Here is a 6460-nt window from a genome sequence, read left to right as displayed (position 1 = left end):
ATGGTACATAGATATATGTTTGTTTCATGTTGTTATCCTGTCCACTTTACTAGTGAACTCATTTACCAAAATGAGTTTCATATACAACATGGTAAACATGTGATGTGTCTGCTTGTTTCTCTTTTAGAATGCGGACAAAATATTGGAGAACAGTACCGCGTTATCCAATGGTAAAGGAAGTAATGCATATAAGGTTCAAGATAGAGAGACATAACTGTTGGTCTCCAAGAAAGCTGATAAAAACTATCTTGACGACAGTGAGGGAACCCAAAAGTCCTGTCTTGATGTAGTGTTCGAGTTACTGGCCACTACTGCTGGCACAAGCTCTTCGAACTCGCTGCCTGAATCAGTTCATCTTCTTGAGTCTCAACTTCAAGTTCAAAGACATCGATTAGATGTGCTGCGACAGGAAGCTGAAGGACTAAGGAAGTCCCTGCAGAATTCAGATGCATATTTTCTGGTGCAACAACAAGCGCTGGAGGATTTAAGCGCCAAACAAGAGAAAGTTAATAAGATTGCTAAGTGTCTTGCCAGCATTATGGGTACCCAGGATATTGTTTCTTGAGATCTTCTAAAGTGGTTCAGTTCTGGATTTGTTTTGCTGCGGCGTTTATTTGCGCTGGTCGCCAACTTTGACAACCAGTGTATATGATATGCTACTTTGTTCCCTATATTTCCACTGGTGGCGAACTTTGATGCCCAGTGGATGTATTATTTGTAATAGCCGTGATAGCCTAGCGTTAGTTGCTTGCTTATTTATTTCCTTGTTGTCTTGTTTATTTGTTTGCTTGTAGTCATTGCAGCTCTTTTTCCGCGATTAGCTAGTGGCTGCAATAACCTATTTTTTAAAACTAGGCCACAATAACCATGGGCTAATATTTACTGTAGTGACACTGGGCCTCCTACTGGCTGTAGAAACAGTGGATCTTCTACGGGCCGTGGAAACAATGGGCCTTCTACGGGCCGTAGAAACAATGGGCCTTATGCGGGCCGTATTATAAATGGGCCTTATACGGGCCGTATAATCGATTGGACAAACATGGGCCAAACAGACTGCATTATGGCGGTAAACGGGCTAGAGTTGGAATCGTCCGTTCATGGGCCGACCATAACGGGCCATCGTTAATAGGCCATATTTGATGACGCTATGAAATCGGCCCAACGTATTAACGGACCACAAACGGGCCGACTGTAACCACGGGCTGAATTTGGCCCACAAGCAGAAGATGACAGTTACGGGCCGTAAGTAAACGAATGCTGGAAATGAGCCCAAGAATAAATGGGCTCTGAGAAGGCCGAAAGATAACATGGGATGGAAACGGCCCAACGAAATAATGGGCCATTAATGGGTATAAAGTGATACACTTTTCATTACGGGACAGTTTCACCACGGGCCATTAATGGGTGTAAAGTGATACACTGTTCATTACGGGCTAGTTTCACCACCGGCCATTAGTAGGCCAAGAGTTACATAGGGCCTCATATGGGCCGAAAGACGTCATGGGCCATACATGGGCCAGAAGTGAAAACGGGCTGGAATCATATTGGATGGCCCAAATGACGCTACTCGGCCTAATTCGGATAGGGAGTAACGGGCCTTGGGTTAGCGGGCTGTAAATGGGCTATATTTGAACAGGCCGTTAACAGACTTTCCATGGGCCGGCCAGCCAGCTTTTGACCAAGTCAAACAGGCTGGCCTTTTCACAGGAATGGGCCTCTATTGGGCCGTGCCATGTGTCGACGTATCATAGGTGCCTTCCGTCCAATGAGTGGCTGACATCTGGCCCAACGATGAGCCGACACGTGTTACCTCCAGCCAATGATGATTTTACACATGGAAAATCCCCATTGGTCGGGGCTGTTAACGGGTTATCGGATCCAAAACCCGACCTGATAGCTTAACGGCGTTCCGTTACGGTGGATGCCACGTGTCGGTCACCCTTGACGAAAGCACTTCTGTGACGCACGATTTATCGTCATGGAAGTGGACACTTCCGTGATGATAATTTTGGTAATGTCATGGAACACTTCTACGACAGCACAGGTATGACTATCTTGATTCTGTCATAAATTTGTCATGGATGTACATGCATGACAGAAAACGCGACCTACTATGACAAACACGTATCATCACAGAAGTGTATTTTTTTGTAGTGGAAGGGCCTTTTGTCCTTAGCAAGAACCTAAACAATGGGTCATATTATCTGATTGACATACGTGAACACAAAAAATCACGTACCTCTAAGGAAGAAACAAACAGGCCTTGGAACATTTCTCATCTTCGGCCTTATTATACCTGAGAGCCAATGGTTCCTTATCTTGTAAAATACCTTTGTATATATGTTTAAGATCATTATAATAAAGTTGGCATCCTCGAAACTCGGGGGGCCTTTGTCGCTTCGTCTCATATATTGTGAATGAGTCTTTAGTTTTTGGTTGTAGGTTACTTGGGGGCCTCCAACTCCTCGAGTTTAGCTATTAACATCCCTCTTGACCCAACATATGCAATTATAAATCATGGTTAAACCCGCATGTTTGCTTGATACCACTCCTCCAAGATGACCCGACATACTCGTGAAAGTCAATCTATTATGACCCTGAACTTGTCAAGGTTAAAATGTCGGCTTATGTCATGTGAGAGTCAGATTACAGAAAGCTAGGATAAACCATGGACTATCAAGCCAGCTTCATTAGGAAGATCTAAGCCTCAAAAGCTGGTCTTTTTGTCGTGCCTCGAAAGCTGGCTTAACACGTATTTTTATCTATGACTTTCAATTTTTGTTTTACAGGATTGCTCCTTGATCAATTCTAAATCTCAACTATGAGTCGCTGGGTCAATAGTACCCCGTAAAATTTTGATCCAGAGTGAGCTCCTAGTGATCATGAGTTGCCAGGTTAAATAGAACATCGGGTTATTATCTATCATCACTACTGAATGGCCAAATGTCAAAGTCATGAATAGATGTCCCAGATTGTCAACAATTGTTCATCCATGCAAGTAGAAACATACTACAAGCATAAGGAAATCGGGAGGGTTAAAAAAACACTGCATCAGCTCAAATATATTCTGCAAAAGTAGCAAGTGCATGGCATCATAGATAACACAAGTATCGTTACTACCCTATTACAGAGCCACAGCTATAAGCCGACCCCTGTGCCCTCCGGGTTGTCTCTCTCCGGGTTGACACCTTCTTGACGATCTTCAACAGTCGATGTCTCCGGGTTATCCTACGCCAGCTCTTCTTCTTTGATCTGAAGGTTGTTCAAATCCCAGTTGATTGTTATTAATTGCTGGAAGATCGCATTGTCTTGGATGATAATGGTTGGCTAAACATCATAAGCAAAGGTATGCTAACGACGTGGAGAGTTAAGTCAAATGGCTCAAATGTTGGCGGGTTGATGATTGCTTGTATCTGCGTTGGTATTTCGCCGAAGAGGGGAGGATGATGCATCACAACAATGGTAACTATTTCCCTCAGTTATGAAACGAAGGTTTTCAATCCAGTAGGAGAACCAAGCAATACTATGCAACCAAACGCATAAGAGGGGTTGTCAATCCCTCCTCGGTATTGAGATATATAAAATTGTATGAGATTTGATAGATAGATTTGAAAAAAACACAAAATAAAATAAATAAAGAAAAAGTGCAGAAATGTATTTTTGGGTTTTTGGAATAATAGATCTGAAAATAATATGATAGGAAATAGACCCGGGGGCCGTAGATTTCACTAGTGGCTTCTCTCGAGAAAATAGCATACGGTGGGTAAACAAATTACTGTTGGGCTATTGATAGAAGAGCAAATAATTATGACGATATCCAAGGCAATGATCATGTATATAGGCATCATGTCCAAGATTAGTAGACCAACTCCAGCCTACATCTACTAGTATTACCACCACACATCGACCCCTATCCAACATGCATCCAGTGTATTAAGTTCATGGGAAAACTGAGTAATGCAATAACAACAATGACATGACATAGACAATATCTATTCATGTACGAATAGACCCCATCTTTTTATCCTTAATGGCAATGATACATGCATGTCATGTCTCATTCTGTCACTCAGAATAAGCACCACAAGATCGACCCCATCACAAAGCACCTCTTCCAATTGCAAGAAAAATCAATCTAGTTGGCCAAACCAAACCAAAGTTTTGGCGAAGAAATACGAGGATATAAAGATCATGCATAAAAGACTTCAGAGAAGACTCAAATAATATTCATAGATAGAACTAATCATAAACTCGCAATTCATCGGATCCCAACAAACACACCGCAAAAATTCACTACATCAAATAGATCTCCATGAAGATCGAGGAGAACATTGTATTGAAGATCAAAAAGAGAGAAGAAGCCATCTAGCTACTGCCTACGGATCCGTAGGTCTATGGTAAACTACTCGCGCATCATCGCAGGAGCGCTAATAAGGATGATGAACCCCTCCGTGATCGTTTCCCCCTCCGGCAAGGTCCCAGAATAGGGCTGTAGATTGGATCTCATGGTTCTGGAACTTGCGGCGGCTGCAATTGTGTTTCGTCGGTTTCCCTTGGGTTTTTTTTGGAATATCTGAGTATTTATAGAGCTGAGAGGCAGTGGAAAAGCTTCCAGTGGGCTCCACAAGGCACCAGGCGTGCCCTGGTGTCTTGCGGGCCCCACGGTCCTCCTCTAGTACACCTCCAGGAGTCCCTGGGTCTCTTTTGGGCAGAAAAAATATCCAAAAAATTTCGTGGAATTTGGACTTTGTTTCATATGGATATTTTGATAAGTAAAAACAAGCAAAAAACAACAACTAGTACTGGGCACTATGTCAATAGGTTAGTCCCAAAAATGATATAAATTTGCTAGTAAATGAAGCTAAAACATCCTAGATTGATAATACAACAACATGGAACAATAAAAAATGATAGATACTTTGGAGACGTATCAGCATCCCCAAGCTTAATTCTTGCTTGTCCTCGAGTAGGTAAATGATAAAAACATAATTTTTATTGTGGAATGCTACCTAACATGTTCATCACATAGTCTTTTCTTTTGTAGGATGGACATTTGGACTTTTAGTGATTCAAAGCAATAGTCTATAATTGACATGAGGCCATCAATACTCAAGCATATAAACAAGCAACCATGTCTATCAAAATATCAACACTAAAGATAGCTATCCCTAGCACCTCATGCTCAACCATTGATCCATTCATGAAACACACTCAAATATTAGCTACATCCAATGCAAAACTATGATCATAGTGCTCCCTAGTTGGTGCTTTATAAGAGAATATGGAGACTCAAATAAAAAATATTGCATAAAGTAAATAGATAGGACCTTCACAGAGGGAAGCGGAGATTTGTAGAGGTAGCAACGCTCAAAGCAAATTGAGAGATAAAATATTTTGAGAGGCATGCTTTTCCTGTCAACGAAAACGATTGAGAGTTCCCAATACTTTCCATGCTAGATACATCATAGGCGGTTCCCATCAATCAAAGTCCTGCTCATGGCACAACGCAAACGGAGAGCCCATCACCTGCGCGTCTCGGCAGTGCCTCACATTACTGTTTAGACGTTTGTTGGCGGCCTCCGCGAACACTGAGCATGTATTCACGTGGCTCAACACCAACGTCATACTCGTGCTTGGGCGCCAAGCTGCTCGACATTAACCATGGCTCTGCACACTAAGCAACAACGTGACTCGGCGCCTTGCTCATGTATATCATCCATCACATCGACAATCTACAAAACAGCCTAGCTAGAGAGGGTACTATGGTACCTATATATGTATTGTGAGCAACCAATCATAGTGCCACTGCACACGAGTGTGTGTTTGATTGATTCGTCCATTATTTGTAAGTTATGAGTGGTTGTGTGGTGTCTAATGGTGTCGTCAAAGGCTAGATGGCGGCAAAAGCGGTTGCATGGATGCCTGGTTGTCCATGTGTGTCACATACTCTTCAAAGGCTCGTCATCCATGAGTTCACATTTTACCACCATGCCAGGGTCTGACCGCCCTGGGCTACCGAAACCCCTTCCATCACTAGCGCGCGCTTCTCGCATGAAATGATCATCGTCACTCCAGAACGTCAATGTTGCATTCACGGGAGTGACATAACTGTAGGTGGAGTTGGGTTGATATGTGGGCCAGATGCCTATTAGGACCACATGTTAGTGACACAACTATACCTGTAGTTAAGTAACTGAAGCAACGTCCGCATTCACGCCCAACCCGACCTCTCACTGGCGCCGGCATTGCAGCAGCGCGACGGCCGAGAGAGCGCCACCCGCGCGGCATCCCGGTGCAAGCGACTGCTTCGCGTTAACGACACCACGGCCATCTGTCCGTCCACCACCCACATTAATGATGTGCGGCTACTGATGAACCTACGCTGGCGCCAGCCGTCAGTCCGCCTGCAGTGGCTCATTGCCATTTTTGCACTATATAAACTTTAGCCCCAGCTCCCAAC

This window comes from Triticum aestivum, chromosome 3A, assembly GCF_018294505.1.
Source record: "Triticum aestivum cultivar Chinese Spring chromosome 3A, IWGSC CS RefSeq v2.1, whole genome shotgun sequence".
NCBI lineage: Eukaryota > Viridiplantae > Streptophyta > Magnoliopsida > Poales > Poaceae > Triticum > Triticum aestivum.
The sequence above is the reverse complement of the archived record's forward strand: the minus strand, read 5'-3'. Positions refer to the sequence as shown.